Genomic DNA, 24,610 nt, shown 5'->3' with positions numbered 1-24,610 from the left:
CTCAGAGATCTGCTTGCTTCTGCCTCTTAAAGGCCTGCACCACCACTGCCCAGCCCCTTTTCTTTTCTTAATGTGAGTTTGGGTATTGAACTCATGCTTGCAAGGCAAACATTTCAGTAGCTGAGTTATCATGCCAGTCCATTTGCATTTTGTGTTATATTATTAATTCACATAGCTGCTTAATTAAAAACAAGATTTATACTCATTATCTCCCCCCCCCCGTGTGTGTGTGTGTGTGTGTGTGTGTGTGTGTGTGTGTGAGAGAGAGAGAGAGAGAGAGAGAGAGAGAGAGTGAACCTGTGGAATCCAAAAACCAGGAGTCAACATTTCACGAAGCTGGAGTTAGAGGCAGCTGTGAGCCACACTTTAATAAGTGCTGGGAACTGAACTTGGGTCCTCTGCAAGGGTTCTTAACTCTGACATTTGCACAGTTCAGTAGACTATTGTCCTTCCTTTCATAGACAAAGACACTGAGGCTTAGGCGGGAGACTGACTTGTTCTCAAATGCAAACGGCGTAAGCAATGGTTTTTTATTTCAAACCCCTGTGACTAAGAACTGAGAAGATGACAGGGTTGCAGCCATCTTTGAGAAGGGTCAGACTAGGGGCCAGCAGGCCCTGGGAACCCCACCAGGGATGTGCTGCCCCTCCACCCTTAGGCCCTGGGAACCCACCAGGGATGTCCTGCCCCTCCACCCTAAGCCCTGGGAACCCACCAGGGATATCCTGCCCCTCCACCCTAAGCCCTGGGAACCCACCAGGGATGTCCTGCCCCTCCACCCTTAGGCCCTGGGAACCCACCAGGGATGTCTTGCTCCTAGACTCAGACAATTAAGAGCTACATAAAAAATGAGTTCCAGACATTTCCTGCCATCACCTAAAGGATATGATAGATTATATACCATAGCTGTTAGAGGGAGCAAGTTTCCTACAGATAAGAAATGGGATGTCTAATTGTCAGAGAAAATGGGTAAGAAAAAAGTAAGCACCAGTCCTGAGCTTGTAACTATACAGAGTTGGAATTCCCCCGATCCCCTCCCCTAACCATTTTAAAAACCCTGCCCCATTGCTACTCAGGGTCTCTCTGCTCAGCTGCTGCGTCAGATGGATGGAGAGACCCAGGTTTAAAATAAGAACTCTTTGCTTTTGCATTTGGATCGGTCTCTTGATGGTCTTTGGGGGACTCTGGGTACAACAGAAGGGCATTTCTTTCCTGGACCATTGAAAGCTGAGACTAGCCAGGGACTAGTCCATTGAAAATGATGTTATCTATCTATCTATCTATCTATCTATCTATCTATCATCTACCTACCTATCATCTATTATCTATCTTTTCATCTTCTATCTATTATCAAGTATCTATCATCTATCTATCATAGATGATCTATCATCATCTATCAGTTTATAATCTAAATCTATCCTCTATCTACATATTTATCAATTAAAGCTTTCTATCTTTGACATCTATCTATTATCTATCCTTCCCTCCTTTCTTCCGCCCACCACTCACCTATGGATCCATCTATTGTCTATTTCTCAATACTTTATTTCAGTATTAGGGGTTGAACCTAGAGCTTTACACATACTCAGTAAACACTCCATCACTGAGTGACATCCTCAGCCCGATTTTTACTTTAACTTTTTTTTTTTGATAAATGGTCTCATTAATTTGTTCAGGCAAGCACTGAACTCACTCTGTAGCCCAGGCTAGACTTTAACTTGTGATTCTTCAGTTCAACCTCCTGAGGAGCTGGAATTATAAGCCTGCACTATGGAGTCTGGCTTTTTTTTTTCTTTGTAAGGACTTCTCTCAAGGTGGTCAGACCCTCCACTTTTCCCGGTTATCTCCTCCCACAGGACCCATTTGTCACCTTGGAGAAGATTTTTGGAGAAAAAAAGACAACAGTTTCTACTCAGGGTGGAACTTGGCAGGGATCCTAGAATTGCTGTCACTACCTTTTCCAGGCAAGGCAACTCATAAACGTCTACATTTCCATGGCGCACAGTGGAGGCTACGTGGGGGAGGGAGGAAGAGCCAGTCTTTTTCCATTTACAGAGAAGAAGTAGTGCTGGGAGGTATGGCTGGAAGGAAAAACAAGGCCCAGAGGCCTTTGAGAAGAAACTTTTTTGCCTGGAGTCTCACTATGTAGCCCAGGTTGTCCTTGAACTCACAATCTGCGCTCCCATTATTCGGTGCCAAGGTTGCATACCTGTGCAGTGCTGGGGAAATGAACTCAGGTCCTCTTGCATGCACGGCAAGCATTTTGCCGCCTAAGCCATCTCCCCAGCCCAAGGCAGACGTTCTATAAACAGAGACAACTCTGATGGTCTCAGTGACTGAATATCTTCTGTAGGTAGAGTTTTAGCTCACATGAGTCTCGAGTATATATAAATTTATAAAATATATAAATATATAAAATATATAAATTTAAAAATCACATAGAAAGGTCATTAAACGTAATTTTGTGAGCGGGGGACCGTACCTTTTATATGCTCGAATGCCTGTGCAGCATACATGAAATCCTGCCTTCCACCCCCAGAACCACAGAAACCAGGTGTGGCATTGCATGGCTGTAATCCCAGAACTTGGGAGGTGGAGGGGAAAGGATCAGTAATTCAAGGTCATCCTTTGATACATAGTGAGTTTGAGGCCAGTTTGGGTTACACTGGATGCTGTATTTTAAAAAGGGGTAGGGGTGGGGTGTGGGTAGAAAGAAAGGAGAAGCCAGGTCAGGCAGGCTTGCAGAATCATGCTAGGGAGGAGAAGGAGGACGAGAAGGAAGGAGGGAAGAAGGGGAGGAGGAGGAGGAAGGAGGGGAGGAGGAGGGAGGGGAAGAACATGAGGAGAGAGAGAAGGAAGGAGGGGAGGAGGGGGAGGAGGAAGAGAAGAAAGGAGGAACTCATGCTTCCAGGAACTGTGACCAAATGAATTGTGCTAGAATTCAGAGACTACTGCCTCATACCTGTTGGGGTGGCTGAAGGGACTCTAGTCAGCCTGGTCCTGGCAAACATGGCCCTGGCCAGCCTTCTCCCCCATTCCCTCTGCCTTGCTAAAATCCGTTAGCTTGCATTCCTAAGGCTAGCCCCCAAGGTCCATTCCCTTATTTGGCCACTTCCTCCTCCTGAGGCTGACTATCAAGGTCTAGCTATCCAAGTATTGAAGTCCAGCAATCAGAAGCCCCCTTTGGTTCACTTCATTAACATGCCCAATTAAAAGTAAACACTTCATCCTAACATGGGATTTTCACCTTTACCTTTATTTATTTTAAGATTTATTTATTACGTATATAGTGTTCTGTCTGCACATATCCCTGCAGGCCAGAAGAGGGCACCAGATCTCATTACAGATGGTTGTGAGCCACCATGTGGTTGCTGGGAATTGAACTCAGGACCTTTGGAAGAACAAGCAGTGCTCTTAACCTCTGAGCCATCTCTCCAGCCTCACCCTTACCTTTATAAACCGCCATTTTCCTATGGGCCACCTCTGTCTCCCCTCTATCCAGAGGCAGGCAGTCCTCTGTCCTCTGGGACAAATCCCCCTCCCCATTTCCCGTGTCCCCTTCCCCTTCTCCCTTGTCCTCCATCTCCTGTCTTTGTCTCTTATTCCCTGCCCTCTGTCCCTCTGGGGCAAATAAATCTCCTTTGTGCTGAGAACTTGGTATTGGCGGTCCCGAGTGGATACTTTTCCTTTCAGTGGCAACTATTGAAACTACCCCTACCTCAAAAAGGGGGTGTAGACAAGGATGTGGAGAAATTAGAATTCTTGTGTCTTGCTGGTGAAGACCCCTTGGAAAGCAATATGGTGCTAACCTTTAAACATTTAAAAACAGAATTGCCATATGAGACACAAATTCCATTTCTGGGCATAAATGCTAGAAAACTGAAAGCAAGGATGTGAAAAGATATTTGTACACCCCTGTTCACAGCAGCAGAATCATCATAGGCAAAAGATGGAACTGCCCCAGGGTACCGGTTGGTCTTTGTCAACATGTCACAAACCAGACTCACCAGGGACGAGGAACCTCAATGGAGGAATCATCTTCATCAGACTGGCCTGTGGGAGCATTCTCTTGATTGGTAATCGGTATGGAGGGGCCCAGTCCACTGTGGGCACTGCCATCCCTGGGCAAGTGGCCCTGGGTTGTGTAAGGAAGGTAGCTAAGTAACCTAGCGGAATCAAGACAGTAAGTAGCTCTCCTCCATGGTTCCTGTTTGAGTTCCTGCCCTGACTTCCCTCAAGGGTGGGCTGTCCTTGGGCTGTGTGAGCCAAAAACCCCCGTTTCTCCTCAAGTTGCCAGTCAGTGTTTTGGCACACCAACAAATTAGGACACCAAGTGAAGTGTCCACCACCTGACGGATGACTAAACAGAATGTGACACACGTGCACTCGGCCGTTAGAAAGGAAGGGCACGGGGCTGGGGAGATGGCCAGTGGTTAAAGCACTCACTGGTAGAAATCTGCGTTTGGTTCCTAGTATCATACTGGGTGGCTCACAATGGCCTTAAACTCCAGGTCCTGGGCATCTGACATTCTCTTCTGGACTCTTTGAATATCTGCATTCATATGCGCATGCGCATACATACATACATACATACATACACACACACACACACACACTTAAAAATAAAATAAAAAAAATTTAAAGGAAGGACATTCTGATACATCACACAACGTAGTTCAAGTTTGAGGACAACTGTGCCAAATGAAATAAGCCACTCACAAGAGGACAAAGACTGTTTGATTCCATTTATCTATGTACATAGAGTAGAGTATGCAGGGAGAGAACATCGAGAGAGTGAAGAATGTAATGTTAACAGTTAATAGTTAATCGTCATAGTCAAGACAGTGGCCTTTTCTAGGAGGGAATTCATGCTAAGTAAAGACTCAGATGTGACTTCCGACCTGGCAACTCAGTCTTGATCATTGAAAAGCAATTAACAGTAGACAGTAGTGCTCATGATCTGTAGTTATTGAAATGCAGGACTCATTCTAGAGATCAAGATTTGGACATGAGGAAGCTATGCCCAGAGATTCTTTGTTTAAGATTCCTGTTCTTTCCAAAAGGGCAGCTGTCAGTCACATGTATATGCTGAACCCTTAAAATGTGGAATCTGAATTGAGATGTGTGTGTGCGCGTGTGTGCGTGTGTGCGAGTGTGAGTGTGTGTGTGTGTGTGTGTTTGAGGTATTGGGGATGGAACCCAGGAACTGGACCTCACATATGCTAGCAGGTACTCTACCACTGAGCCCACCCCAGCCCCTCACTGGGGGATTCTAGGCAGGTGATCTACCACTGAGCCACACCCCAGCCCCTCACTCGGGGATTCTAGGCAGGTGCTCTACCACTGAGACATGCCCTCCAGTCCCAGAACTGATTCCTACCAAAGAATATTAAAGAGGATTTTAAAATCTTATTATTTTGGCAAGTAGATACAGATCCTTGTCTGGCAGTAGTCAGACATTGTTCATTAATGGGGAAGAATCAATGAAAAGCTCCCATGAACTACAGCAACAACCCATATCAGTGTTATATAGGTTTGATCTTTTCTTTTCTTTCTTTTTTTGGTGGGAGGGTGGCTTTGAGACAGAGGAGTTTCACTATATAGCTCTGGCTGTCCTGGAACTCACTCTGGAGACCAGGCTGGTCTTGAACTCACAGAGATCCACCTGCCGCTGTCTCCTGAGTGCTGGGATTAAAAGCGTGTGTCACCACTGTCTGGCAGATTTGATCTTTTCTGTTGTTTTTTAAATAATTTTTAAATAAATTTTCACTATGTAGGCCAGGGTAGCTTGGAATTCAGTATGTAGCTTAAGCTGGTCATCAGTTTATAATCTTCCTCCTTCAGCCTCCTTAGGTCTAGAGTTACAGATGTGTACATCTGCATTAGTATTGCATTAAGAATAGAGAGACTTCCTCTTTGAGTCGTGTAGACTAAGAGCAAGCCCAAATTTGAATTCTCTACTTTTATCTCTGTGCCTTCCATCTGTCTGTGGCCTGTTTGTTGTGTGTGTCTGAAGTCTGTCCCTAACGAAGAGCTTTGCTACACAGCATGAGAAAGCATGAGGGATTCCTTTCTCTAGAAGTCTTTAACAAAGTTCTACAAGGTAAGAAGTTACTGTATGGATCCCACCTGGCCCAGAATAGCAAGGAAACTACAAACAGTTGTTATCAGTCTTTATACCCACACGTTGCTTTGAACATTTATGGGGTATTTATTTTGTTTAAGGTTGCTTTCAGCAAACGATTACAACCTGCACCCCCATCATTCTGGGTCAGGGACATGGGAGAGTACGTAATTTAAGATTGAAGCTATGCCTTTAGCTTAGGTTGTAAATGCTGATTACGTGGGAATTGCAAGGCATGGTGAGGTCGGTTACATTGTTCTTTTATTTTTTTTATTTTATTTATTTTATTTATTTTTTATTTTTTAGCTATTTATTATAAGCGCCAGAGATGGTTGAGAGCCACCATGTGGTTGCTGGGAGTTGAACTCAGGACCTCTGGAAGAACAGTCAGTGCTCTTAACCACTGAGCCATCTCTCCAGCCCCCACATTGTGAAAGGACCAAGCAGATGCCATAACTGGCTGCTCAGTCTTCTCTCAGAGATCAGGCCTCAATTTCAGTTTCCTGAGACTTGAGCAAGCAGTTTCTGGGAGGGCCATGAACAAAAGACATAGTCCTTGCAGTAGCTCCCTTTCTGCACACACTCTGACTGCTCAAAGTTCAGCCAGATGTTTACTTTCTGGGGCCCCTCACCAACTTAGAGTTATGTGCAGTACGTGCTTAGCCAGCCAGCCCCCATGGTGGCTCAAGGACAAAGCCTGGGACTTGTGCTGGACTGCCCCCAAAGCAATAAATTGTAACCACCAACCAGTAAAAGAGAACAGAGATAGAAATAAACCAATCCGAGTTGCACCCGTGCAAAACTCCCCCAACCCCCCTGAAGGGCTTGTGGATTTTGCCTTTAAAAAGCTAGCCACACAAAGAAAAAGCAAGTTCCTCCTGGCCTCACGACTACGAGTGAGTGCTTTGGATCGAGCTTCCCTGTCCGCAGCTTGTAAACAAACAGAAATAAACCATGCTGTTGCATTCTGAACCTAAGGTCTATGGTGAAGTCTTTGGGGTCCCTATCTGGGCATAACAATTGTTCTTTTAAAGGCAAGTTAAACAGGCTGAGTACATAGTAAGGCAGCAGGGTAGGTACATAGTTTTGAATGATTCCCAGGCACGTTATTAACTTGGTTGCAAGGTCCAGCAAAAGTTCAGTTTCTGAAGGCAAGAAGGATTTTCAGAAAAAGACATTTCCACATACTTCATGCCTGGTTAATAAATTTGAGTTTAATCTCATTCCAACAGACAAGCAATGTGTCCCACACAGGCTCTCCCAAGTCTCATCTATTCATTATGAGTTGTTGAGCATGGGAAGATGTTGCTCCAAAAGTGTGAAGTGCTAGACATGATGGGTAAATGCTGAAGATCTGTTGTACAGCATTGTGAATGTAGTTCATAGTCATGTCTTGAGTACTTGTATTGATGACTGACCACCCATGGTCTCAGGAGGTGGGAGGAAGAGGTGGTAAGGATCTCAAGTTCAAGGTCTTCCTTGGTTATATTGTGGGTCAGAGGCCAGCCTGGGCTCTATGAGACCCTGTCTCAAAAACAATCCCCACCCCATCAAAAAAACCACCTAAAAACCAACAGTAAACAACCCCCAAAACAAGACCAAAAAAGTCACCTTCAACAAAAATCTGAAAAACAACAAAGCAAAACCGAACCCAAATCATACCAAAACAAGAACAAAAAGAAAAAAAGAAAGAAAGAAAAAGGAGAAAATTGCTGAGGAAGCCTGCCTCCCTATCTCCTTTCTCCCTTTTGTCCTTTACTTTTTCTGACCTCCTAAAATCTAGGACCTAGGTCAGTGGTACTCTACCTTCCTAATGCTGAGACCTTTTAATACACAGTTCCTCATGTGATGCAGCTGTCTTTGAGTCATTTCTGTTCCAGTAAGTAACCTCTCACCCCATATTCTTTTTTTTTTGTTGTTTTGTTTTGTTTTGTTTTGTTTTGTTTTGTTTTGTTTTGTTTTGTTTTTCGAGACAGGGTTTCTCTGTGTAGCTTTGCGCCTTTCCTGGAACTCACTCTGTAGCCCAGGCTGGCCTCGAACTCACAGAGATCCGCCTGGCTCTGCCTCCCGAGTGCTGGGATTAAAGGCGTGCACCACCACCGCCCGGCCACCCCATATTGTTGTTAGCAACCCCAATACAACTCATCGGTTCACCAGGTTGGACTTTGGTAGTATCCGTACTTTGGTGTGTTGTGGGTTCCCTGTCCCCCCAGGAAAAGTTTTGTCACCCAAGACCACACTCATGCTCACCCAGTCAACCCTAGTTAAATTCAGCGAGTCATAAATTAAAAGAAACACTTGCTGAAAGAAAGAACGAAAAAGAAAAGAAATCGTTGAGAGACATTTTAAACGTTTACTTCACAGGCTGCTAGAAACCTAATTTTTAGGACCCCACAGCAGGATCCATATTGCCACCTAGTGGCAATAATCTGAAACTGCAACAGAATCTACCTCTAAGTCTTTCCTGAAGCAGGCTTGAAGAGGTGTCTGAGGAGGCTGCCTGGAGGTATCCCTTATTAGAGAGCATCCAGAGGTACAAGGACTTGTTTCCCAATGGAATGTACTAGTTACTTTCTCGTTGTTGTGAAAATGCCTGGCAAAAGAAACTTCAGGAAGAAGGGTTGGTTTTGGTTCAGTTTGTAAGGTGTAGTTTATCGTGGTGGGAAGGCATGGCGGCCGGAGCTTGAAGCAGCTGGTCATCTTGCATCCACAATCAAGAAGCAGAGGGTGGGGAAGGGGCAGGGAGAGGGGGAGAAGGAGAGGGAGAGGGGAAGGGGGGCGGTGCTCAGCTTACTTTGTCTGTTTTGTTCAGTCTGGTGTTGCCCACATTGAGGGTGATCCTTTCCACCTCAGCTAACCTAATGTGGATGATCTTTCACAGAGGAGTCCAGAGTCTCTTAAGGGACTTTTAGATCCTGTCAAGTTGACAATCGATATTAACCATCCCATCACGGGGAATATGGGGGAAAGGACAGTACAACTTTTCCTTGTTTCCTGGTTCCATTTCCTTGGAATCCCTTTTCCTATCCTGTCACTATAAGACAGTGTCTATACTTAGTAACTCAGTGTTCCATTTTCACTTCCTTGGAAGATTCTCTCCTCCTTCTGGTGCCTTTCTAGGTACCTAACCTCTGTGATTATTCAGATTGTAACACACATGACAAAAGCTTAAAATAGGGACATACTGATAGAATTTCTAGCCATGCCCCATGACCTCGCATGTGTTGGCAAGATGCTTAGTCACTTCCTGGGCCGTACCTATGTAATCTGTGTGCTGTGTGGTCATGTAATTTGTGTGCAGTGTGATCACGTAATCTATGCACATGCGTGGTGTAGTGTAGGCCCATATGTGCATGCGTTGGGGGAGTCCATGAAAGGCGGATCCCATTACCCTCTCTTCCCTCTCCCACACATGTCTTTCAAACAGGCCTGTCCCTCCCTTCTCCTAATAAACCCTTATAGTGGGTTTTGTTGTGCCCCATGACTTTTTCTCACAGGGTAAACAGCACCGCATAAAACTAACACATACATTCATATAATACAGTGTGTAGCAAGCCCACAGCCAACATCAATCTAAACTGAGAGAATCTCAAAGAATTTCCTCTAAAATCGGAAATAAAACCCAGTGTCTACTGAAAGATAAACAGTACTGTTTGGTGGCGCTAGTTACTGGTGGAAAAGTCAGGAGCCACGGCCGTGATTACTAGAGTTACAGAGAGCTTTATTAGAAGGGAAAGGTGAGGGAGAGAGGGGAGCTAGGTCTGGGGGGGGGGGGGAGATGGCGGGAGCAGAGCAGAGAGCAGGGAGCAGAGAGGGAACACAGACTAGAGAGCAGAGAGAGAAGGCACAGACTGCATGACCATGGCAGGTTTAACTTGAGGCCCAGTCCATGAGAGGGAGTGGGTGCCCTATACTATCTGATGGCCAGGAACTGGAGACTGGATAGTCCAGAGACCTAGGGTGGAATCAAACACTACAGGCAAAAAACAAACCAACAAAACACACTGAAAATGATTCCTAATGATATTCTGCAATACTCACAGATCAGTGCTTTGTCCAGTTATCATCAGAGAGGCTTCCTCTGGCAGCAGGTGGGAGCAAGTGCAGAGACCCACAGCCAGACGTTATGCAGACAGAAAGTTTCAAGTGGAGGTAAACATCCAAATATTATTTTATCCACCTTATCCTGTCATATGAACTATGCTTTCTGCAGTTGTGAATACAAAACAACTCTGACCTCCCAATTTGATATTTTTATACTACATTTCATTGTTTCATTTCTTCATATGAGCAGCTCCAGATTCAGGGTTTTTATCAAGGCCAGGTAAATTTACTCTATATTCTAGATAAGAAAATTTTGTGTTTGAAAGATTATTTTTCAATTCTGAGAAATAACATAAATGGACTCAAGGCAAAGATCACATGATGATCTTAAAAGATGTAGAAAAAGCCTTTGATAAAATCCAACATGCTTTTTTTTGATAAAAGTCCTATGGTACCTCAATAGAATGGAGGTTTCTATGACAAACCCACAGGCAGCGTCAGGTTCAGTGGAGAAGAACTTGAATCAATCCCAATCAAATCTGAAAATAATCAGTGCTGTCCACTATGCCCAGTCCTTTTCATTATTGTATTTGATGCATTAGCTGGAACCATGAAGCCTTAAAAGGAAATTAAACACATATCAATAGGAAAAGAAAAAAAATCAAAGTATCCCTACTTGTCAACGATATGATATTATACACAACATTTTCCAAATATCCTGCCAGAAAACTTACAGAGATGAACAACAGTCTCAGCAAAGTGGCCGGTCCCCAGAATCACCTTACAAACTCAATAGCTATTCTACACACCACCAACAAACAGGCAGAGAAAGATCATGGAGACACTGCCATGCAGAATATTCTAAAGAAGACAGAATACCTGTGCAGAAGCTTCTAAGTGTTATGTTGGCTTATGCATCAAATCTTGTTTATTTCCCCAAGCGACTGCATTCTTGTTCAGAAGGTCCTTCTCTGTAGTTATAGTTTGAAATTCACTCCTTATGTTTTCATCTAGCAATCTCCAGAGTATTCAGATATTCTGCTGCTGATCTGTTTGTATTCAAAAGAGAAGGATTGAGTCATATGCTTGTATCTTTTTATTTACTATCAAAAAGATTTCATGCAAAATATATTTTTTATTGGATGAGATGTATTAGTTCTTCACCTTTTGTTACTCTCCCCTAAAGTTATTTGGTATTACTTTTAAACTTTTAAATATTTTATTGTTTATTATTTTATATATGTTATTATTGTATTCATTTTTTTGAAATGAATACATTTACAGTTGACTAGGGAGGCATTACAATATGTGCTAATGATATCCAGAGAGTGATTTGGGAATACCTTGAAAGCGTATATTACAAATGGAAAATCAAGAAAGTCACCTGTGAGATTTCAAAATTACTTCAGGAGAGGAGGTGCCATAGACTCCCAAATATAAGGATATTGCTCTTTGCTACTATTCAGAACTTGATATAAGAACCTATTGCTGATGGTATTGGCGTAAAAAACAGACAGGTGGGATCAATGGAATCTAATCAAGACCCAGACATAAATCCACACACCTATGAACACTTGATTATCGACGAAGAGCCAAAACTATACAATGGAGAAATGAAAGCATCTTCAACAAACGGTGCTGGCATGAATCCAACACTCAGTACAAAACCTTATCAAAGAAAAGGGGGCTAAGAGTAACAGCAGCTTCCACCAGCTTCATTTTTGATACATTCAGGGTTTAGGAGCCTTCAGAGGCTGGGTTTAAATGCATGGAGAGATTTTTATGACAGAGCCACTCAAAAAAATATAAATTTCCCTTGTGCAAAACAAACAGTGATTGAAGCTCAGACACACTGCCACCACAAGAGACTCTTTTGTTTGTTTTGGTTTTTAACATTCTTTTCTAGTCACTTCTTGGGGCGAAGGATAGAACTCAAAAAGCCAGGGGAAACTTATCATACTTGGAAATAGAACTAGGACCTTCTGGAGTGTGTGTTGTGGTGGAGGCGGGTCCTTTAAAAAACACAGACCTCGTGGTGGAGCCTCCTGCCTCAGCCTCCAGAGCCGCGCCACCACAAGGCCCTGCTTGCATTGCTTTTGTTTAGAGTTCGGGTTCCAGGGCCTGCTGTAGGCTCAGGGCCACCTCTACCCAACTACTAAGTCCAGCACCAGGACTTTGGTTATTAATATCATTCATTCTAATAGCAGCACAAGCCACTCAGTAGCCTCAGTCAGGGGACTCAGGCTCCACTTTACCCCTGAAGCAACAGGACAAGGCTGGGGGAGGCGTTGGCGTGGTGGATAAAGCTGATGATGCATTTCCTTAGAGTTGGGGGCTTCCTTCTTCTGTTTCCTGGGGGGAGAGGTTTGCAATGAATGTTTCGGTGATCTTTCAAAAGAAACTCTGGCTGGGCGAGTGGTGGCGCACACCTTTAATCCCAAGCACTCGCGAGGCAGGGCCAGGCGGGATCTCTGTGAGTTCGAGGCCAGTCTGGACTACCAAGTGAGTTCCAGGAAGAGGCGCAAAGCTACACAGAGAAACCCTGTCTCGGGGGGGGGGGGGGGGCGAAAAAAAAAAAAAAAAAACCACCTTAAATCTGCCCACTCTAGCACAATGTAGGAGTTCAGATAGTTCAGCATCAGGCTGTCTGTCTGATGCAATTCGTTATGTTCCATTATATTCTCCCACACCAGTGCTGATGGGTGGTGCACAAGCCAAGCTGGCTTCAAGCTAAGCATTATGGGGGGGAGGAGGGTAGGGAGAAAGAGGTGAGCAAGCTAAGGTATCCCCAGAGGCTCATCACCTCAGCATGGCTTCATCACCACATCCTCAGCCTCACCCTAGCACTTCCTGTCCACCCCACCCATTGCCACACACACACACACACACACACACACACACACACACTTTGCATTTTGCCCTTTTCCCACACTTTCTCAGCTATCTTCCCGCCCCCCCACCCTTTACCCCTACCCTTGATTCCTTTATGGCCTCTTGGGTGAACTAAAATGCTCTTACTCTCTTTGTCAGAAACTAAAGCCTCCCCAATACGATGCATTTCTTTTTTTTTTAATGTTCTATTACATTTGTTTGTTTGTTTGTTTACTTAGCATGTGTGAGAGCCATGGACACGCCCACGTGAAGATCAGAGACAATTAGCAAAGAGTCAGATCTCTCCTTCCACCCTGTGGGTCTTGGCAGCCCAAGAACCTTCACCCTGCTTGAGCCACCTGGCCAGCCGGGATTTCATCTCCTGACTCCCCCTGGGTTCCGATTTGAGTCTGAAATGCTCTCCACAGTCCTGTGTTTTAATGCTTGCTTGCTCCCAGTTGGTGGTGCTATTTGGGGAGATTGTGGAACCCTTTAGGAAACGGGGGGGGGGGGGGGGGGGGGGGTGTCATAGGTGAAAATAGGGTCTTTCAAGAAGGATTCCTAAAAGATGATATCTGGCCCCCAGTGCCAGCCAAAGCTTTTATTGGGTTTCCTGATCCCACAGCGATGTGACAACTGTCCACACACCACACACACACACACACACACACACACACACACACACACACCCTGGGTTTTGTTGCTTTGTTGTTTTTTTTGTTTTGTTTTGTTTTGTTTTGTTTTGTTTGTTTTTTTTGGTTTTTTTGAGACAGGGTTTCTCTGTGTAGCTTTGCGCCTTTTCCTGGGACTCACTTGGTAGCCCAGGCTGGCCTCGAACTCACAGAGATCCGCCTGGCTCTGCCTCCCGAGTGCTGGGATTAAAGGCTTGCGCCACCACCGCCCGGCGGCTTTGTATTATTTTTAAAATGCTTGTTTGCTTTTGAAGTAAGGTCTCGCCGTGTAGCCTAGGCTGGCTCTGAACTTGCCTCTATTTTGTAGCAGTGATCATCCTGGCCTGGTAGCCTAGGTCACTAATTAAACAGAACAACAATGATAGTTAAGTCTATGGGATGGTAACTAGCTGTTGATACCCCCTGGAAGAAGGAAGAAGGGGAGGGTCACGGGACCCTCACCTAGGATTCCAGCCTTTACTCCCTCTTTCCCTCCCCCAGCTGCAAGGGATCTTGGGGGACACTCAACAGGAAGCAGAAGGTTATCTGAACTGGTACTACGTCATGCAGCTTCCATGAGGTCCCACCCCATCACCACAATCGGATGAGACCTGCGCCAGTAGTGATGCAGCTGTTTGGGGGTCAGCCCCACTCTGTGTGAGTAACACCTCCCCCATGCTCTTGGAAGTAAGTCCAATAAGTTCAGCGGTTCACCAAGTTGAACTTTAGTGGAGTCATCCTTTGGTCTGTTCCTGGTACCCCATCTGGGGTGGATGTATTTGTTCACGTCTCCCCAGAAACAGTTAGCATAGTACTCTGCCTTCTGCATGCCCCCGTTCCAGGCTCCCCACACACTCCTACTCCACCATGCCTTCCTGCTATACCTTGCCTGGCAGAAATGAAGACATTCTAAGAGACACCATGCCCTCAATCTGACCATCAGATTCTTGAAACCATGAAGTAAGCAGGGCGGGGGATGATTTCCCCAGGAATCTCATGTTTGGGAAAGGAAAAGTTGCCAGCTAGAGGAGGAACTTATCTCTGGGGAAAGATTTTACAACTTTTCAGACCATCCTATAGAATGGAACTGAAGCCCAGATAGTGATGTGTCCGTGGTGGGCAGACCTACACCTTGACCAGGACTGCTCAGATGTGCACGTCCTGAGCTCTCTGTTTCAACTTCAATCTCACTACATGACCCTGAAGATGGACTTAAAGGGTGTCCCCGGATCTCTCTGTCCGTCTTCCCACTGTGGCCACATGGAATAAGAGCTCCTTGTTCTGCCTTTTATTATTAATTCTGCTGTTTTAATGGGCTTCTCAAGAACGAATGGCTGAACGTGACTTCTTGGGGTACAGACTGTGAGCCCCAACTTTAGTAACCCTGCCACTGTGAACTGACACCCTTCGAAACCATGAGCCAAAATAGGCCTTCCCTCCCGTGAGTTGATGAGTTGTTTCTATCCAATGTGTTGGTCATAAAGATGCTAAAGTGACTGACAGATGGGGCCAAAGGTCAGCACAGCTCTGCACAGCAGCCATTGTCTCCTGATTGTGATGTCTCTCCAAGGTTTAAGTCAAGACAGTGCACAACCTACCTCACTCATGTCCACTAGCAACACCCTTGCTCCTCAATAACAAATCTCCACTGCCATCAGGGAGAGCAACAGCTTATTCTTCATTTCTGTAGAACTGGCACCAATCCAAGACAAAGACCAAATAACCAATGCCCTGATGGAGTGCTTTTTATAGCTCTGGTCACAAGTTTCTCCCCTCCCTTCACCATTGGTGGGTACTTCAGATATATAATGTAACCACAGCCCAAATTCCCATCTTGCTGGCACTAGAGATTTTCTCCTTCAGACTTACATGTGGGCATAACAAACCTAAGATAAACTAAAAGTGTCTAGGCAAGCGAGTGCCAGTAGCCAGGGAAGACGGGGTTGAATGCCCCTTGCTTATTTGTGATCTGGCCAGCTTAAGTGTGTTAGTGTCATCCTTGATATTGACAATGGACCACCTGTACTTTATGTCTTACAGAAAGTACATCTCATTCTGATGATGATCTCTTTCTATGGTTTAAATCAGAAAAGGTGACTCTTCCTCACTGCCCCCCATTACACAGATCCCAATGCTTACGTTTGTTCATCCCTCCTGGGAATTCAAAGGGAAACTTTAAGGACTCCTCTTGTGAGACCGGAGAGATGGCTCAGCAGTTGAGAGCACTGGCTGCCCTTCCAGAGGATCTGGGTTCAATTCCCAGCAGCCACATGGCGGCTCACAACTGTCTGCAATTCCAGTTCCAAGGGATCTGATGTCCTCTTCTATCCTCCATGGATACTAGGCATTCACATGGTACAGAGGTATACATGCAGGTAAGACATCCATACATTAATAATAATAATAATAATAATAATAATAATACGGAACTACTCTGTCACTGGGGCCCCTTTTCACAAAATCTGCTTTGGTTTGAGGGCAGTTAAACTTTCTGACCTCACCCCCACCCCACCTTTTCTGGTCTCCACGTGTCCCCAGGGAGAGGTGTTGCAGTGTGAATGTACAATGCACTCTATAGGAGCGTGTGCTTAATTCCCATTGTCACATGATATGGTGGGAAGCGTCACATGGGATGACAGAGAAAGTCTTTGGATCAGGTCGCTCTTCTGATAAAGCCACCAACACCATCAAGGAGATACCCCCTCATGAACTCATATAACTGTCAACCTCCCAAGGCCCCACCTTCAAATGTCATCACCATAGACTTAAAGGACTAAGTTTCTAACAACACATGAGCTTTCTAGGAGACTCATTCAAGTCACACATCAAATTGTATAATAAATTTGATGTTCTAATAGAAACAAATCATAAATATAAAATAACAGACTTCATAACAACAACAACAGCCTAGTTACTAGAGGTTCCAGCCTTATGGCTAGAGTCTGTTTGAGGACTCAAATCTACACAACCTTGGTCTCTGTGGTTCTTCTGGGTCCCTCATGAATCTTCCAAGATATCAACTCAGCATCTTTTTCAAATGAGACAGCATCAGAAACACCAGATCTCCTAAGTCTCTGGGCCACCCCTTTCCTGATTCCCCACATGTCCCCAGTAAGGGGTGTGGTGGTTTGAATGGTAAATGCCCCACCCCAGACTCATGTGTCTGAACACTTGGTCCCCAGCTGGTTGGGGGAGATCATGGCACCTCTATGAAATGGAACTTTATTGGAGGACCTGGGTCACTTGGAGGTTTTTACAGTAGCCTGTCCCAGCTTGCTCTCTGCGGTCTGCTCCCTGGATATGGATGCAATGTGACCAGCCTCCTCATTACGTCATTGACATGGCTTCTCTGCTACTGGACTGAATCCATTCTTAAACAATGAAGAGAAGAAAACTCTTCCTTCATTGAGTTGTTTCCTGTCAGGCATTAGCTTACAGCAATGGAAAAGGTCATTGATGTAAGGAGCTGGGAACTGGCCAGTGGAACTCCTGGTAAGATTCTGACCTTAAATGGAATTGAGAGGGCAGTAACTCTTAATGAGGAGAAGGTCCCCATGAACTAACAAAATCGTTCTCTAACACCAGCTTGGGCAATTACTGCTTTGCAATTAAATTCACTCAGGAAAACAGAATCATTACTGTGGGGAGTAGGTAACCAGAAAAGGACAAAAGCCATAAGGCAGGCAATTCCCAGTGATGTCAACAGAAAATTGCCTGGGAGGGACTGTGAGGCAGGTGACTCCCTGGGAGAGGCTCTGTGAGGCAGGTGCCTCCCTGGGACAGACTCTATGAAGCAGGTGACTCCCTGAGAGAGGCTCTGTGAGGCAGGTGCATCCCCTGGTGGGCAAGGCCCTGGGGCTTTAGTGTTGTGGAGGGAAGTTGACAAGTGGAGATTCCAAATGTGGCTTTGAAAACCATCATATCTCCCTGCACACAGAGCCAGGACTTCTGGGTCAAATTGAATAACCCCACAGAGTTCATACAGCCCATCTTCCCGTTCATTTTTTCTAGGTACACTAATAATGTGGTAGTAGATTTTCCTAACGTTTTTTAGATGATATTTTATTAAGTGATATGAACATTGTTTTCAGTTGTTGAATAAAATATCAATAGCCTCTCTCTCTCTCTCTCTGTCTGTCTGTCTGTCTCTCTCTCTCTCTCTCACACACACACAGAGAGAGAGAGAGAGAGAGAGAGAGAGAGAGAGAGAGAGAGAGCATGCAAGAGTCAACACACCCAGGAAGATTCTCTCTCCACTCTCCCCTTCTCTCTCTGTATTGCTAAGGATAGAACCCAGAGCCTTGTGCATGCTGAGCAAGCATTCTCCAACTGAGTTATATCTTCAGCTCCCCCGCCATACAGGATTTCATTTGGAGTTTAGGGTTTTCTCTATTTTGGTTTTGTTTAGGTTCTAGGAATCAACTCAGGATCTCTGGCATACTAGGTAAACATTCTCCTGCTGAGCTGTATCCCCAGCTCTGAGATTTTGAAAATAAATTCCCTTGCTGCTCAACTTGAGGAGGACGTTAAGAGTGTCTTTGGACACTAAGCCTCCGTCGACAGCAAGAAGGCGTGTAGGGACAATGTTTAGCTAGCGAGTAAAGATCCTGCTATGCTGAGAACCTCACAGAAGGAATGCCTGCAATGGAAAGTATGAAGTCCACTACTTGGGCCTTACAGCAGAGACTACTATTAAAATGTTTTTATAGTAATGGGTAGAAAGCAGTGATCAAAGAGCATGTATCTAAGTGCCATCGCTTCTGCAATGAGGAGGTCATTGGCAGTCACAGCTTGCCTCACAGTCAGCCTCTTAGCCCAGAAAGCCTCAAAGGTCTGAGTGTGATGAGTTGACGTTGGGCCCCGTGCATATGCTGGCCTGGGCTTGGGCCCACAGCATGTTATGCAGAACTTGCAACACTCTAAGTAACTAACTAAAAGCGTTCATTGCTATCGACTCCATGGGCTGCTATGAAGGCAGAAGGGAGATAGAAAAAAGCCAGTTAGATGGTTTTTTTTCTTGGTGTGACTGCCCCAACCCATGCAGCAATAGGTCATACGTTTCCATTTCCTTGAAAGAAGTAGACCATTTTCTCTGACATGTAGTGGCTCTCTCTCTGTCATCTCTGTCTCTCTGTCTCTGTCTCTCTCTCTCTCTCTCTGTCTCTTTCTCCTCATCCCTCTCTCTCCGTCACACTGCTAACAGGAGCCCAAAACAAACAACAGGGTTTCCACACTAGTGCATCAAGGCTGGGATCCACCGCAGTTACTTTTGTTCTCACGTACAAAAGCAGAGACTCAGTCGCCACTACAGATGGGGCTCACAGGGACCTGTAGGCTCATAGAAAGGGGGTGGGGAGGGGAGAGACAACCAGGTAGGGCACCTTAAACCTGAAATAACCCCAGAAGCCTTTAGAGACAACAGCACTCATCTCCGAGTGTCCATCTTCATATGCTTGAAGCATCTATAATATTTGCAAATAAATTTTGGCTTTTCTGTACTTGGAGGGATTGCCCTGTCTTTAAATTCTTTAACTGATCAAGAAAAGGAACCCATCGAGCGTGGCGAGCATCCTCATTGCTCTGATTTATAAAGGATGTTACAGGCCCATGGAAAAGCAGCTGGGGTGCATCACACATGGGATATTCATGGGGAAAGTTCCAGCACCATGACCGCGACCAGCAACAGTGGGGCCCTGAAGGGGGAGACTGAGCCTCAAGTTGGAGGAAGATTTTCATTAGGAAAGACAGCCATCATGGATAGCGTGACAGGAGTCCTGAAGGAAAAGAATTTATCCCTTAATTCAATTCCCTTCAGTTCCAACGAGTAAATGGAGTCTCTGACTCTTTCTGGTTTTCAAGGGTAAAGTAAGGTGTCTTCTGTGTCACATAACCTAGCATACATGCCACATATCCAGAAGTCACAGGCAAGGAGCCATTAGATAAACATCTCTGTGCTACAGAGGTGACTGGCGTAGCTGCTGAGAACTCTCATCCCTTTTGGAGAGGACCTGAGTTCAGTTCCCAGCACCCACATCTGGGCAGCCTACAGCTGCCTAAAACTCCAGCTCTAGAGGACACAAGACTCTCTTCTGGACTCCGCAGGCCCCCATACCCACAGGCACATACTCACACACAGGTACACATAATTTAGAAAAGGTTAAGTCTTTTTAAAATACAGTTCAAATCTGAAGTGGTCTTGAGCCTGGGTATGGGGCAGGGACTCACAGTTGCAAAAGGAGAGAGAAACCTCAAGGCCACCGCATGCCTTGTTTATTAGCTCCCCGTGTATGCCCTGAGAGAGAGCCGCAGGGGTGTGTGGCCTGATTTCTGAGCAAAGGAGAAGCAGCTAGAGAATGTGTGATCTAACATCTGTGTCAAAACAATCCAGACTTTCATTCATCTTTGTGTGACCAAGCTCCTCCTCTGAAGGCATGTTTTACAGAGGCTGGCAATGGATATAAATTCCAGGAGGGAAGACATTGCATCTTGCTTTTATTTTATTTCTGCAGACTCCCGGTATGTGCTTGCTCCATCAATTCCGTCAGGAGGGGAGCCAGTGAGAAGACCCGTGGAGGAGACAAGAAGTAGAGTTATCGGGGAAGGTGGGAGGTCCCAGAGAACTGCTCACTCATTTCCCTGTAGTACTGTTTGCTGGGAACATAATGAATCAAACAGGGGTAATGGCCACAAAAAGGACAATCACAATGTTAAAAACAACAGGTAACACAGCACTCCCCATTTGACATGTAGTATCTCACCTCACTCTTTCAATTATCCCATGTGGGCTTCAAAGATTACAACACACACACACACACACACACACACACACACACACACACACACACACACAATCCCAACTCCTCACAACTATTCAATAAATGATCGTTAGTCTGACTGCTTCAGTTTCCTCTCGGTCTCCCAGTTAAATCGGGCCGGACGTCTACTAAAACTTTCAAGTTTGGATGGTGTGGTGTCTGTCAGCTGTAGCCTAGTTAGGGGACATCATTTTACAGTACTCTCTTTGTCACCCATCCTGCCTGTGACCTAATCACAACGTGTCAAGAAAACAAGGGTCCCAAAGGGACCGGAGGAGAAGCATCAGGTGTGGCTGGAGTGGTGGCAGCGTTTCTTTGCCGGAGTTAATGGTGGTTAGCTGGTCTCTGAGGGGGTCCCCTGAGTCCCTCCGCCGCTAATTAAGAACAATTCAGAAAGAGGCATCCTTGTCCCCAGGGCTCCTTCCTCATCATTGCTTGTGCCTCTTACTTCTTGGTATCTGATGCTCATCCCATTAGTGCAGACTGTCCTTCTTATTTCTGATGGATGAAAATCAACTAGGACAAAGGTGGCCAGAGGAGCCAGCAAGCCTGGGTCCCCAGGCAGTGAGTGCCTCCAGGGCCTTCCCTGAAATGTGAAGCCCTTATCATTGGGAACCTTGAACCTTACTGTCCTTTGCTCCGTCAGAATTTGGAAAGACTTTGTCTATCCATCCGGCATGCATCACTAAATCCCAAACTTACCAACAAACAAAGAATACAATATCCATCAAAGGCCTGAGAGTCCTCGTGTCTATTTGACAAGGTCCCAACCTTGGAAAATTCTGATCAGAGTCCAACAGCATAGAAGGCTATTTGACCTAGGCTAGCCCATGCCTAGCTCAGTTTCCCCAGCTTACACGCCAACTTCTCCCCTCCGTGCCCCCACTGCCACCCTGCAGTCCCTATAAAATAATATTCCAGTATATTTTTCAGTACCAGCACCTGCCAGCAGTTTCAGGGACAAGGCACAGCTTCGCAGGGTCACCCAAATCAGCCTGAGGAGTTCCCTTAATCCTTTAGGCACCTCAACTCAGATGAAATCAGATCCTTGGATTTCACACAGAAAAGAATTTTAAGGTTAAGTCAATGTGAAGCAGAATTTGAGTTTATTCAAAGATATATTTAATAAATATTTTAAGCAAAAGGGGTTAAGGAAAAATGGATGATCAGGAAAGATGGATTCTACCAAGTGCGGGGATGGGCTTCTTAAGGGAAAGTCAGAATTATATGGGTGAGCAAGCAGTAGACTTGTCTGTCATTCAGGTGGCTCTCAAGCTACATCTTAAAGAATTGCTAAGGAACTTTCTATTCTTTCCTCTCTCTTTTTAGTAAGTGTGGTTATAGGATGGCTCTTGGGGGCAGGAGGTGTCTTATGGATGGATTTATATTCTGATAAGATAAAACCAGGAACCATTAGAGTTAAACAAGGGGCTAGTGTCTGTCCTTTTACTGTAAATGAGATTTCTGGTTCGAGTTCTACAGGTTTACAGGTGGGAAGGAGGCAAAGCAAATGTTAGGTGTGCTGGGATTCTTGCATTTAACTGGGGCTGGCTTACAGTCCAGCAGTTTAGTCTGTTGCCATCACGGCTGGAAGCATGGTGACATGAAGGCAGACATGGTGCTGGAGTGGTAACTGAGAGTTCTACCTCTGAATCGGCAGGCAGCAGGAAGAGAGTGAGACACTGGGCCTGGCTTGAGCATCTGAAACCTCAGAGCCCACCCCCAGTGACGCATAAGGCTACCCCATTCCAACAAAGCCACACCTACTCCAACAAGGCCACGCCTCCTAGTATTGCCACTCCCTGTGAGCTTATGGAGGTCATTTTCATTCAAACCACCACAGGCATCAACCAGATTCTAGAGTAAGGGGCTCCTTTCCCTTCCTGTGCCCCCATAGCCTTCCCTGCCCTTCTGTCCTGCTGCAAATGGATGTAAGTAATAACAGTCTGTTGGGTATGTCCACCACCCACCGCACCCCCCCAAGCATCTCCCATCCTCTCCACCCTCAGTTGACACAAGATGAATGATTTCCACCAACAGAGTCTTCGGTTGCCTTTGTGTTTGGGCCAGTTGGAAGAACCACCAGGAGGTAAAAAGTCAGGGGGAAGAAGAGGCCATGATAGTTATCCCTCCAGCTCTCTCTATATATTGGGGAATGATGGGGCGTCTGCAGTGGAACAGAAATGGCAATCACAGCATTCAGCAGCCGTGGGAGAAGGACTTGCCCCCTCAGAGACCTCCTCTGGGTAAAGATGATGGATCCTTGGCCATGCCACAGGAAAATATTTTAGGAATCAGAGTAAAGCAAAGCTAGGAAGTTTATTGAGTAGATATGAAAGATAGTGTATGCTTACAATTTAAGCCTGGGAGAGAGATAGTGAGAAAAAACAGCAGAGGGGTGGTGGTGGGGGAGAGTAATGGAACAAATTGTGAAGAGAACAGTATACATCTGGGGGTGTAGGCTTCTCCAGAGAGTCACACGTAACTGTCTCTGAAATGACTGTGCACGTGATTCTGTGGCTTCCAAAATGACTCTGTTACAAAAGACACAGTTAACAAGGTTTAAAGGTTAAGTAAAGTCTAAAAATGAAGTACAATATACATATATATATATATATATGGGCTGGTTGACTTATTTCTCTTAGGAGCATTTCCTATTTGTAAATGAAATTGTAAGACAGTTTGGAGTTGCTCAGATGTAGGCACAAGAGACAAACTGCTGGTATGGGTAAAGTCAAGGTCACCTTGAGTAGACACGGTTTGATTGTTTAGAAAGGTCTCTCACCCAGGCTGGCCCCCCAATGGGCTACATGGCTAAGGATGACCTTGAATTTCTTCTCCTCCCGCATACACCTCCTAAATGCTGAGATTAGAGGCATGTGCCGCCACACCCAGCTCATACTATGCTGAGAACCGAACCCAGAGTTTTGTGCATGCTAGGTGAGTATTCTACCACCTCCTCAGTGCCCTTTGGTTGTTGTTGTTTTTAACATTTCCAGTTGAGTTATTTTTTGGGAAAGTGCATTTTGCCTTCTGAAGACAACCATGATTTTGTCATTTGTCATTGAAGTTTCTGATGCTCAGCCAGCAGGAACTGCGACTAGATCCCAGGGGAGGGGTTTCATTCCTTTCCTACATTCCCTTCATTTTCTCAGTCTTTTTATTCTGCCTGGGACAGATGGGGTTTCTAGGGTGTTGGACCTTCATCCAGAGATGGAGGGCTCCTCTGATGGAATCAGGTCCTGCAGAATGCAGAAACGCGCCCCACCCCCCCAGCCGACACACACACACACACACACACACACACACACACACACACACACACACGTACATTCTTAATTCTGACCCAGAGGTGGTAACAGCCTAGACATTTGACTGCCTCTGGCAGCTGGCTTAACCCGGCCCACATCTGTGTAAATAGTCCTGTCTCTCCACTCCCTTCAGCTTCTCCTTTGGAGTATGCCATCTGTTTCCTGCAGGGACCCGACTGAGACAGATGTTTACATAAATACTATGAGACTAAAGGATTTAGATCAATCCTGGAATTATTTCCCTAGTGAATATGGTGTTTTATAGAGGGTCTCATTTGTAAACTTAACCAAAGGATTTTATAAATGACTATCTTAAGAAATGTTTTTGCAGTCTCTTTTACCCCCAGACACTTCCAGCAAACTTTGACTATTTGGGGTTCCGTCCTCCTGGGTTTGGGGGCTGAGAGAATCACCGACAGTTGAAAGATTGCAAATTTGGGGCTCAAAGGGGGCTGGGGGCCGAGAGAATCACCGACCGTTGAAAGATTGCAATTCAGGGCTCAAAGGGGACTCCAAGACAGATTTCCTTTTAATAAATGATCTATTAAAGTAGATATTAACAGCATAGAAGGACAGGCAGACGCACCGTGGCAGGGCACGGAGGAGAGCGCTGGCTCACACCACAGAGTGTGAATGCCTTCTTAAGAGCAGAGAACAGAGCAGGCTCTATGCCATGTGACTGATAGGCAGTCAGGCTGCCTCTGATTTCTGGCTGGCCAGGGAGAGATGGTCTGTCAGCCTGGGATCTGTATGCAGAATTGCCTATGACATTAG

General features: G+C 45.4%; 1 pseudogene; it reads right to left on the bottom strand.

Moving 5' to 3' along the window:
- LOC131901570 (small ribosomal subunit protein eS6-like) overlaps positions 1-24,610 on the bottom strand; it is a 73,819-nt pseudogene that overhangs the window by 1,338 nt on the left and 47,871 nt on the right.

Source organism: Peromyscus eremicus, unplaced genomic scaffold (genome assembly GCF_949786415.1).
Source record: "Peromyscus eremicus unplaced genomic scaffold, PerEre_H2_v1 PerEre#2#unplaced_113, whole genome shotgun sequence".
Taxonomy (NCBI): domain Eukaryota; kingdom Metazoa; phylum Chordata; class Mammalia; order Rodentia; family Cricetidae; genus Peromyscus; species Peromyscus eremicus.
The sequence above is the reverse complement of the archived record's forward strand: the minus strand, read 5'-3'. Positions and strand labels throughout refer to the sequence as shown.